The sequence below is a fragment of the Camelus bactrianus genome, chromosome 25, assembly GCF_048773025.1.
Source record: "Camelus bactrianus isolate YW-2024 breed Bactrian camel chromosome 25, ASM4877302v1, whole genome shotgun sequence".
Taxonomy (NCBI): domain Eukaryota; kingdom Metazoa; phylum Chordata; class Mammalia; order Artiodactyla; family Camelidae; genus Camelus; species Camelus bactrianus.
In genome coordinates, this window is record NC_133563.1 from 22,149,308 (window position 1) to 22,161,449 (window position 12,142).

General features: G+C 41.7%; 1 protein-coding gene across 9 annotated transcripts in view; it reads left to right on the forward strand.

Moving 5' to 3' along the window:
* The window catches only part of COLEC10 (collectin subfamily member 10), a 401,773-nt gene that overhangs the window by 11,354 nt on the left and 378,277 nt on the right, over positions 1–12,142 (forward strand). For all 9 annotated transcript variants that reach the window (XM_045508463.2, XM_045508465.2, XM_010972584.3 and 6 more), the window contains exon 2: positions 123–224. The gene's annotated coding sequence lies outside the window, so the exon portion shown is untranslated. The remainder of the gene's footprint in view (positions 1–122; positions 225–12,142) is intronic.

Here is a 12,142-nt window from a genome sequence, read left to right on the forward strand (position 1 = left end):
CCTAATGAAAAGCGAAGTATTTTCTAACTGCTTTGTGGTTTGTAACATGACGTTTTCTTCCTTTGAAGGCTATCAATTTCATTATTATGCAGAGTAATAGGACATTCCTTTTATGCTTTTAGCTTGTATCCCTTTGGGCCTGGTCGATAAAGAAGTCGTATACTGCCGGAAGACCTCTCTCAGTCACACAAGGAGAACATTTGAAGGACCCACCATTCAAGCCAGTGAGTAGTCAGGCACTGTGCTGGACACCGGAAATGGAAACATGAATAATGCAAGTTTCCTGCTCTGAGTGTTGGCCTTAAAATGCATTTATCCATTCATTTATCGAATGTCAAGTATGTTCTGAGCGCCTACTATGTGCCAGGTATGATGTTGGGTAGCTGGGCGCTGTTTTAGACTGGGTTCCCTGGAAACAGATTGAGAATTGTGAATTGTGTGCAGAAGGTTTATAGGGGAATATTCTTGGGAGGTACATGTGAAAGAAAGTGCAGATGGCAGGATTGGGCAGTGCAAAAAATGGATACTCAGGGAAGTTGCAGCTGAGGCCTAGTCCAGTCCTTTCAGGAGCCCTGGAGCTGAGATAAGCCTTTAGAGTTGTCCCAAAGTGGCAAGGAGGCCAGGCCTCTGTATGCCCATGTCAGCCAGTCACTGGTGGCTCAGTGCTTGTAAGAGGGTCTGTAACTATGGGCGAGCCAGTTTTTTGCAGCCTAGGGCAATGGTCAGCAGGGGACATGGCTTTGTGCCATCAGTAATCAACAGCCCCAGGAGCTGGGAGGTGGAAGAACTCTAAGCACAGAACATCCTCTACTGGGATATAAGCAGGAACTTCGATCCATTCCTACCCTGAGGGAGTTGACAGTCTAGCTGATGAGCCAGAGAGGAAAGTAGGTGAATGCCAGCGCAAATAGGTTTGTACAAGACGAGAGTGCTCTGAAGACCTAGAGCAAGAGCATCTAGCCCCGTCTTAGCAGTCCTGAGAAGGATTCCCAAAGGAAGTGATGGCAATGATGTGATAAGGAGTTAGGCAGGAAGGCAGTGGGTGTAGAAACTCTTAAAGAGAAAGCATCTTCCCAGTAAAGGGAACAGTGTGTACAAAGTGTGAGACTGTGACTTGTGGGGGGTACCTTACCTCGTTAGCAATGGCTGGAGTGGAAGGTGCTTTAGAAGAAGAGGTGCAACGTGAGGCAAAGGGGCTGCACAAGGACGTGAACCTGAAGGTTGGACCTGAAGGAGCAGGAATGCCGGGTCCAGCGGTTGGGGATTTTGTCCTGATTATCCTGACAATCACGGTTTCCAGCTGGGAGTTCCATGGTAAAATGTGCAGTGCAGGAAGTCCATTCGGGCTGCAGTGTGGAGAAAGGAATCAAGATAAAAGAGCAACATGGGGGCTCCTATGAGTGACTGTGTAGATGGCTAATTCATTAATATCTGGTGAAAAATGATAGTGACTTAAAATAGAGGCATGTCAGTTGCAATGGAGAGAAATGGACGGATTTGAGAGATATTAAGAAGGCAGAATCCGTAAGACTTGACTGATTGGATATGGGTCTTTAGGGAAAAAGAGGAGTCAACCTCAGATTTGTCTCCGAGCCAGAGCTGGCAGCAGTGGTGTGAAGGATGCATCTAAGAGGATGTTGGACTGAAACAAGGGAGCCAGTTAGAGGCATGATAAACAATGTTTTTTTGTACAGGGACCCATTCAGGGGGGAAAAAAAAAGAAATTGTTTATAACCATACTCACTTCGTTCAAATGAAAGTAACATAATATAATTCTATGAAAATAATGTTGTATATTCTTATAATTTAAATTACCTTTGTTAGGAGAATATCAGTGGGAAAACTGGCCTTGTTTTTAGCCATTTAAATATTAATATCTGACCCAAGTTTAGGTGTAGCATCATGGAGGCAGCTTGTCATTTTTTTTTTGGTTCCTTTTTGTGTGGTGCTTTGGACCTCACAGAGAACATTCTAGAGTATATTCTTTTTCTCTCTTTGATGCCACCCTGCAGGTTGGAATTACTACATTTCTAATGTATAGAGCAGAAATGGAGGCTCAGGGAAGTGAAGCGGTTTTACTTCCCCCATGGCAAAGCTGAGTCTAGAACATTCATTCCATTCAGTGCAGGGTTTCCTGAGGGTGCAGTCATTGCTTGCCAAGCATCACACAGAGATAAAATCAACGTGCCCGCTTCCTGCTTCTTTCAGCAACCTGGGTCTCTGTCTGCTGGCTGTAGGACTGTGGATCTGCTCATGAGCAGAGAGACTGAGCAGGGCGGAGACTGCCTCATTACCAGGGGCCCCTGCCTGTACTCTTACTCCTGAAGGTGCTGGCCACCTGAGCATCCTTGCTGTCTGACTGCATTCAGGCCACTTCTAGGGGCCCTACTCTGGGTCCTCCTATCAGACAAGCTTAGACTTTTGGCTACTTGGAGCATAGAATCTAGTCAAGACAGAAGTGGTTTCTGCAGACATAGATCCCTGTGCTGTTTTGGATCCAAAACCCTTCCAACCAAGTAGAACTTGGTTTCTAGGTTGTATTTTGTAGCCAAAAGAACTAAATGTAGCCCAAAGAGCCCCACTCCTCAAATTAGTGATACTATAACCTCCAGGGTCAGACGACTCAGCCCTTAACTGGAGCAGGGATGAGGAGAGGAGGGAGGACAGGGGAGGGGTCTGTTCTGAAACAGCCCCTTCAGGCTGCACTCCCTGGCCACACCATGGCCTCCTTTTTGACAATCACTTGCAGCCTTAGGTTTTCAAATGCAATGAGAAGAGAGCTTGTTTCTTAATCTGGCAATTTAGAAATTAAAGATGTAATTAAATATAATTACAGATAAGCTTGAAATAGATTTTCTGAATATAAACACTTGTACAGATGCATGTGTTTCAAGTTTATTCATTAGTCTCTTCAGAAGCACTTTGTAGCCTTATTTTTCAGCTTCATTGAGATATAATTGACATATTGTGTAAGTTTAAGGTGTACAAAGTACAGCTTTGATACACTAACATATTGCAAAATGATTACCACCAGCGTGTTAGCTAACACCTCCATCACATCACATAATTACCATTTCGTTTTTGTGGTGAGAACATTTAAGATCTATTCTCTTTGCAACTTATAAGTATATAAATACATTATTATTAACTGTGAGCACCATGTTATGCATTAGATCCCCAAAATTTATTTGTCTTATAGCTACAAGTTTATATCCTTTGACCAACATCCCAATTTCCTCCAGCCCCCAGACTCTGGTAATCACAGGGGCTCTATTCTCTGTTTCTATGAGTTTGGCTCTTTTAGATTCCATGTATAAGTGATGTCATACAGTATTTGTTTTTCTTGGGTTTATTTTGTTTAGACAAATGCCTTCAGGGTCCATCCATGCTAAGGATGTATGGCAGTATTTCCTTCTTTCTCACAGCTGAATAGTATTATACATATATATAATATAACATATAATATAATGTGTAATATTATATTATATATATATGGAATGAGAGAGAGAAATCATATCCTCTTTATCCATTTATCCGCTGTTGGATACTTAGGTTGTTTGTTTCTTTATTTTGGCTATTGCGAATAATGGTGGCAAGGGCATGGGAAGAGCACTTTGTGGTCTTGGCTGCCATGGGTGGTTAGTGCAAAGTTTTTGTTTTGTCATCTTCCTTGTCACCATCTCTGAAGTCCACCTCTAGCCTTAATTTGCTTCCAGAGTCCCATGATGTCATTGCTGAAATGCCCATCAGACTGGGCAGGGAGGTACCTTTAGCATTATAAATACTGGTTGTAGAGCGTTGCAGAATGCCTCTAATATTAGTTGCAAAAGTAATAGTAATAATATAAACAGCTACCATTTACTGAGTATTGACTATTTTTCAGACTCTGAGCTAGGCGCTTTACACACACTAACTCAGTGATGTGCTGGGATTCAGTCATATTACTGTGCACAGATTTTGTGACCTCTATAGCAACAACTGTTACTGCAAAACCTTCTCTTTTTTCACTGCCTTTATCTAGTTTTTTGCATTGTACGCTCCATACAAGACTCAAAATGCTGATCTTGCACCATAATCTATATACTCTTTGAAGTAGGGAAGATGCTTCTTTTTACGCTTTCACACTTTTCACAGAGGGGCATCAAAGTGCTTTGCCTTCTTGTTTGTTTTTGTCCTGTGCCGCTCATGCTCTTGAAGATCCCATCTCTCTGCCTGACTCTTCCTTAAGGACATATCTAAGGTCGAGCAATCTTCCAGAGGCAGGAATTCTCAGTAATTCCCCCTCATCCCTGCCCCAGTGCATCTTATAGGTATAGGCACGTTTTGACAAAACCCTCAACCCAAAAGCTGTCTCACGTGGTTGTAGAAGAGGTGAGACGGGCTGCAGATGCCGCGTGATTCCCAGCACAGCCCACGGAATCCTCTCCCACTCTGTTCTTCAGGGATATGTGGCACTATAATTGGAATAATTCTGAGTGCATTCTCATTCACTCAATTTAAAATGAAGTTGCTGTGAATCTTATTCCACAAAAACATATGTGCAAAAAATGTCACACTTGTGTGTAGAAAATCCTAAGGAAGCCACCAGAAGCAGTTCCAGAAAAAGCAACTGGAAATAATAAATGAGTTCATCAAGGTCACAGGATACAAGATCGATTTACAAAAATCAATTGTAATTTTATGCACTGACAATGAGCTATCTGAAAATGAAATTTAGAAAGCAAGTCCATCCACAGTAACACCAAAAACAGTAAAACACTTAGAAATAAATTTAGCAAAAGGAGTGTAAGACTTGGACACTGAAAACTGCAGAACACTGTGACAGAAATTAAAGAAGATCTAAATAAATGGAGAGACATTCCGTATTCATGAATTGGAAGATGCCAGTTCTCTACAATCACCATCAAAATCCCAGCAGGTGTCCTCGCTGGGACCTCTGTTCTGCCCTCACCAGAGACCTTCTGCTGCTCCTCTCCTGGGCCACCCCAGTAGCTAGAAGCTGGGCCACCATTGGTTTTCTCCAGATGCAGATCTTTATGCTTTGAAAGGGCTGAAAAGTTTCAGATGAAATTGGCTCCCCAATCATATGTTATGACCAATGAACTAAATGTAGCTAAGTGAGGTCTCTGTACATCCTAAGTGAGAAGGTATTAAAACCATTCAAGGTCGGAGGGGCTCGAAAAACATCATTAGTCAAGTGAGAGGACAAGCCACAGGTTGGCTTGAAAAAAAATTTGCAGATCACATACCTCACAAAGAATTTATGTCTAGGGTATATTAAAAAAAAAATCCTCTTGCATCTCATTAAGACAAACAACCTGCGTGTACATGGGCACAGCACTTGAATAGGCTTTTCACTGAAGAAGATACATGAAGAGCTAATGAGTACATGAAGAGCTAATGAGTACATGAAAAGCGTTCTACACCATTAGCCATTAGGGCTATGCACATTAAAACCACTAAAACCATTAAAACCATGAGATACCGCTTTCCATGCAGAAGGTTGGCAATAATAAAATAAGGACAAAAATAAGTGTTGGGGAGGATGTGGAGAAACTGGTCCTCTTACACATTGCTGGTAAAGATGTAAAATGGTGCAACCACTTCGGAACACAGGTTTTCAGTTTCTTAAAAACAAACTACCACACCTGTGTATCCACCCAAGAAAAAATGAAAATATGTACGCAAAAAGGCTTTTAAATGAATGCTCATAGGATTTTTATAACGTAAAAGCCCCAACCTACATTCAAATATTCATCAATTTGTGAATGCATAAACAAAATATAGTCTATCCTTGCACTGAAAGACTCTTCAGTAATAAAAATAATTGAGGTACTTAAATATACTACAACACAGATGAACCTCAAAAATATTATGCTAAGTGGAAGAATCCAGAAACAAAAGATTACATATTGTATAAAGCTTTATGAAATATCCAGAGGAGGCAAATCTGTAGAACCATAGAGCAGATCAGTGATGGCCTGGAGCTCAGATTGGGAGCAGGAATTGACTATAAACAGCCATGGAAGTGGGGAAGGGGGGGTGTCCACGGGGACTTTTTGGGGTGACAAGAATATTTTAAAGCCAGATTGTGGTGATGTTTGCACATCTGTATACATTTACTAAAATAGTTGGCTTATGCTCTTACAATGAGTGAATTCTATGAACTTTACCTCAGCAAAGCTGTTAGATAAAAAAAAAAACCAGCCCAGAATGGAGAGTGGGAGGGATAGATGAAACAAGTTTGGCAACATATTGATAATTTTTTGAGGCTGGATGCTGGGTAATGAGGGCTCATTGTACTTTGCCTTTTCACTCCTTGTGTATATTTGAAACTTTCAAATAAAAAAATTAGAAAGAAATAGTTAAAAAAGGACTATCACACTTCTTGGTTTCTGTGAATGGAATGAAGTCTGACTCACAGGCTTGATATCCCAAGGCTGGAGGGGAATCCGGTCTGTCACCATAGAGGCCCTGGCCAGGGCCCCTTGTCAGGCTGGGCGGCTCGTGTGGAGCTCCAGAAGTCCTCAGGCCAGCAGGGGCATGGTGGTATGACCGCTGCCTGGTGCGAATGATCTTTACACAAGGTCAGCAATGTTGCATTTATGCCGCAGCTGGAGCAGGCATCTTTTCTGAGGTCTGTGGCATCCAGGTTGAGGGCTAGCCTCCCTGGGTCCCCTCTAGACATTGGATCCTGGTCATTCCTTTCTGAGTCCTGGGTGCATTTATTCCCAAGGAGGGTTGTGACTTTCTGACACACCTGGGAGAACCACAGACCTACATCTTCTGGGTTGTGGGAGTAACCTCTCCAGGCTCACCCCAGCTTTCTCATCATCACCTCTTCCCTGGATTTAGTCTTCCACAATGACCAGGAAAGGAGTTCATCTTGCAATCACATATTTAAAAGTTGGGCTAGTGCATCTGAAGGACGGACTAAAAAAATATTCTTTGATTAAAATGTGTGTGTGTGCCTGTGTGTGTAAAATACGGAGAATAATACACAAGTAACTCTCATCTTTTCAGAGGCATCTTCATCATGCAAGCCTTCGTGCATCCACTCGTTGAATCGTTCATGAGGCAAATGTCTACTGAGCTCCTGCAGCTCACACCAGCACTATTTGTGGCGCTGGAAGTACAATGCAGAACAAAACCGGCAAAGGCTCTGCTTTTTTGCAGCTTAGATTCCAGGGCTTCTGTCTTCAAACTTTAATGTGCATAAGAGTCACGTGCCCATCCTGTTAAAATGTAGATCCTGATTCCAAAAGTCTGGGTGCTCCTTGGGATCTGCATTTCTAACAAACTCCCAGGCGAGGTGAGTGCTGCTGGGGCACAAAACACACTCTGAGTTGGAGCGTTCTAGGGGGGTAAGCAGGAAAGCATTGGAAATACTGGAAAACATTAAGTTAATCGTTCATAGTTTCTGTACGGAGTTATTTGCAACATGTCTATGCTGAGGGATGGTCTTTGCCATGCTCTGCCTTGAGGGACCCCACACTTGTCACTTGGCCCCTAAGTGGATTATTTCTCTCTTTTGTCATGAAGGCCACCCTGGCCCAGCAGCCTGCCTGGACCGCACTCTCTAACTGTCCTGTCCTCACTATTCACCCCCAGTGGTGATTAATTAATTAATCTCTGATGAATTCCCAGTCAGGACTTGTGTGTCAAAATTCCCTTAAGGATCTGACTCTGTTTTGCACTTCAAAGGCCTGTCTGGCCAGTATCAGAGGTGTGTCTAGATCTTTGGAGCTGAACTTGAGCCTTTTCTGGACTTCTATTTTAACTCTTTCCCGCTTACCACTTTCAGCTTATGGTGTTAATAAGGAGAGAATGGGGAAAAAAAGGAAAAAAGTACCCTTGTGTTCTGCTTATATTTTCTCTCTTTGTGTTTATATGATTGTTGCACAAAATGGGTTAATTCTCTGCAGGCCCCATGGCTGAAGCTCAAAATAGCTGACTTCTAAACAGCCAGGTTGGCCAGGCGTGCTGGAAGGCGGAGCCAGCTCACAGGAGTTCTGTTTCTAAGAATACAGTCAAACGAAATCACAGGAAAGGCAGACAAAACTGTCTGTAAGAGGAAGTTCATTGCAGCATCATTGTAATAGCAAGTGCTTAGGGAAAAAACCCCTAGGTATCTTTGTTAGTTTCTGTTGTTGCTGTAACAAATTACAGTTGACCCCTGAACCACTCAGGGGTTAATCTGTGTGTAATTTATGGTTGGCCCTCTGCATCTACTATTCCTCTGCATCCGTGGATTCAGCCAGCCGGGGACCCTGTAGGACTGCATTATTTACTGTTGAAAAATATCCATGTATAATTGGACCCACACAGTTCAAACCCGTGTTGTTCAAGGGTCAACTAGGCTTACAATCTAGTGACTTTAAATAACAGAAAATGTCTTCAGTTACAGTTCTGGAGGGCAGAAGTCAGAAACCAGTTTTGCTGGACGAACATCAAGGTGTCAGGGCTGCTTTCTTCTGAGATCTCCGAGGGGATAATCATTCCTTTGCCTTTTTCAACCCTGTCGGCTGCCCACATTCTTTAGATGTGGCCCCCTTTCTCTATCTTCAAAGCCCATCACCACTTCAACCTCTGCTTCTGTCATCACGTCGCCTTCTCCTCTCACTGTGACTTCTCCACAATCCTTTTATAAGGACTTTTGTGACTGCATCTGGTCCATGTAAAAAATCCAGAATAATATCCCCATTTTTAATCTTAATCTCTTACATTTAAGATCCTTAGTCACATCTGCTGAGTCCCGTTTGCAGATACAAGGTAACATTTTGCCACATAAGGTGATGTTCACAGGGTCCTGGGATGAGGGTAGGGACGTAATTAGAGGACCATTATGCAGTTTACCACAATATCAAACCAGAGGAAATAGTCGATGGTGTCGTATTTATTCAGTGGAGTATTATGTGGCCATTAAATCTCTTGAATGACATTTAATGAAACAAAAAAGTATTGTAACTCATTCGGTGTTTGTTTGCCAAATCCAGCACTCTGTTCTAGACCTTGTTCTGAGCACTGGAGATGTGGTCAGGAGCCAAGGCCCAGCTCTTTTGCATCTTGTGTCCTAATCAAGGAGACAGAGAGTAAACAAGTGAACAAATTAATAAACAGGATAATTTCAACTGGTGACCCTGCATAAGGAATCCAAGACTCCCCGAAGAGGCTACATTTTTACTAAGACCTGAGGAAGCGAAGGAGGCAGCTTGTGTGGACCAGAGGGCAGAACCTTCCAGGAAGAAGGGAAAACACGGGCAATGGCCTTTTTTTTTGAGGCAGGCAGGAGATAGGTGTGTTTGAAGGGCTAAGGCCAGCGTGGCTAGGCACAGTGAACAAGGAGAGAGGTAGAGCAGGTGGGCACCAGGAAGGATGCTGTCTGCCAGCAGGTAGCAGCAGATACAAGTTGCTTGTCCTAACATTGCATCTCTCTTTTTTCTTATAGAGGCAGCCAGTTTAGTGTGGAGCACCTATGTGAATAATTAAAATACTGGTTTTCCTGGTGTCTCTTGCAGCTGCAGTCTGGGTTAGGCAGAGAGACTGTGAGACTGTCCAGGCCAATGACGATGTGCCATGAAGTCGAGGTGTAGCAGGGGGCTTCCTGGGACACTCTTGCAAAGAGGACAGACTCTGCGGCTTATCTCCTTGGACTTTGGACTTTGACTTGTGCTCTTTTATCCCTCTCTCCTCTTCTCTTCTCTCTGAAACATGGACAAAATCTTGGAGATGAGGTAGTGCCTTGCAATCATAAAATTGAGAGTTTTAGGCTAAGAATTTTGGAGCAGGCAGATGAAAGGCACCTGGGACCTGGGGACATCATGCAGCTGTTAAACTCATTCTGGAATTCCTACCTTCAGATTCCTGTTTGGTCTGGCTTCTCTAACCAGGATTCCACGACGTAAATTGGGATTCAATCCCTAAATGTTAAATATAGTAAGAAATGTATATTTTGTTATGTGTGTAATTAAAAATCATCAGAGGGTTTGAAATAGGAGAGCTGTATGGTCTGATTTGTATTTATAACGAATGACCCCACGTACTATATAGAAACTAGCCTGTAGGTCCTGCTGGGAACACCAGGTAGATGATCATTGCAGTCGTTCAGGAGAGACATGAAGCTACCCTAGACTAGGGTTATGAAGGTGGAGAGACAGAGTTTGGATCTATTTTATAAAGTTTTTTTTAAAAAAGGAAATAAAACAGAATATATAGTAAGACAATAGTGGCCAACATTTGTTGAGTATTGTTATGTGCAAGACAAGATTCTAAGCATATCGTATAATTCACTCATTTAATCTTTACCCTAGTCATATGAAACAGGCATTGTTTTGACCTGCGTTGTACAGATAAGGAAATTAAGGAGTAAAAATTTTAAGTAATTTTCTAGTAAGTACTGGAGGGTGCCTTCCTCCATGTGTCTTTATTGTGGGGCGGGTTCTGTGTGGATGTGGGGCTGTAGATTGGGGGATATAGGTGAAGATATCCTCGAAAAGGCTAAAAAATATATACCAAATATTTTAAACGTTTTATGTCTGAGCAATAGGATTGCATACAACTTCTTTATACTTTTTGTATCTTGTGGTATTTCCACAGTGAAATGCTTATGCTACTTTTATTACAGGAGACTAATCAGTGTACAAAACAGATTGTGGTTTGGAATTGTGGTGCTTAGCAGTCGATTTAATATCATGTCAGCTGTTTTTAAGCAAAGAGAAAAAAGTCCTTGTACAGTTATCACAGCCAAGACAGAAATCACACCAAGCTGAGCTGTGCAAATTAAGTCGGGGAGCAGTGTAAGTTCCTAGTCCTCTAGGGCATGACTGTGGCGTCTTCATCCTCGCCAATCATCTGACCACTAATTGATGGTGTCTTCTAGGAATAGTCCTATTCAAATAACCAAACTTTTCCAAACTCTGGCGTTGTAGAGAAGCAAACTTCAGCACACAGTCTGCCTATTTGTTCAAATGTGGTCCCCATGACTGGCTTCTGTATGCCAACTTGTCTGTCTTTGAAGAATTTCCCTTGTCTGACATGACACCATTTAGTTTATTTATGTTGGAGAACCCTCAGGGAAATACTACACCTGTGTTATATATGTGTGTGTGTGGATATAAATTGTGGAACAACAAATCACTAGAAGGTGCATTCACTTATCAATTTCTTAGTCCTCAGGCTGTTCAAAGGTACACTACGCACCCTGTGCCAGAGTCAGCAAATGAGGAGAGGGCAGTCAAAATTCAAATGAGGCGTGGAGGACCCCTAAACAACCTTTTAGACTCCAATCCTTAAAGTGTCAGGAATTATTTTTAAAAAATCTGTATATTAACCTCTCTGCAGGCAGTGAACATTTATTTCATTTCTTAGAAGTAGCCTAATCTCTGTCTCCTTAATTGCCTCTGTGTGTCTATTATTTGCCCTGTTTTTAGCACTAAACCTTGCACTTGAATACCATGAATATATTAGAAGGAAATAAAAAACAACTTAAATGTATCAAAAAAAGAAAATAAGAGATAGTAAAAAAAAAAATGGACTCAAAACTCAGAGTGAACAATTGCTAATTGAACATTCATATAACTATATTTTTTCTTAAGGATTTGAGAATATTGGAGTATTTGCTCCTTGTATTTACATGAAAAACTTGAAGGACATAAACCCATGATATATTAAAGAGCTTATTTTAAAAATTGAGGGTAAAAGTCTGAAAAAGCCACACTTAAAAAAAAATTTTTTTTCTGCCATCTCTAAGATTTGACCAATTGATAAGTGAAGGTTGCCATCAGATTATGTAGTCAAATTACATGGAATGTCAGTGGGGTAGAAAATGATGTTGAAGAAAAAGTATTCATTATACAATCAGGAAGCATAAAAAGGATTAGAATAAAGAGACTATGATAAAAATTGACTGAGGATCAGAGAGGGTTTTTTTTTTTTTAACTTTAAAATAGATATGGAGCTCAGCTTAAGCTCTGTGACAATACAGTGTTTGGATAAAACAAAGAGCACAGATTTCAGTTGAGCAAGGCACTCCTTCCTAAATGGACTAATTCTGATAAGTCACCAAGGCATGGGGCTGCTGGATTCTAGACAATGAATTTATACAAAGGGAAACAAAGCCGCATAGACGTTTCTATTGTAGATG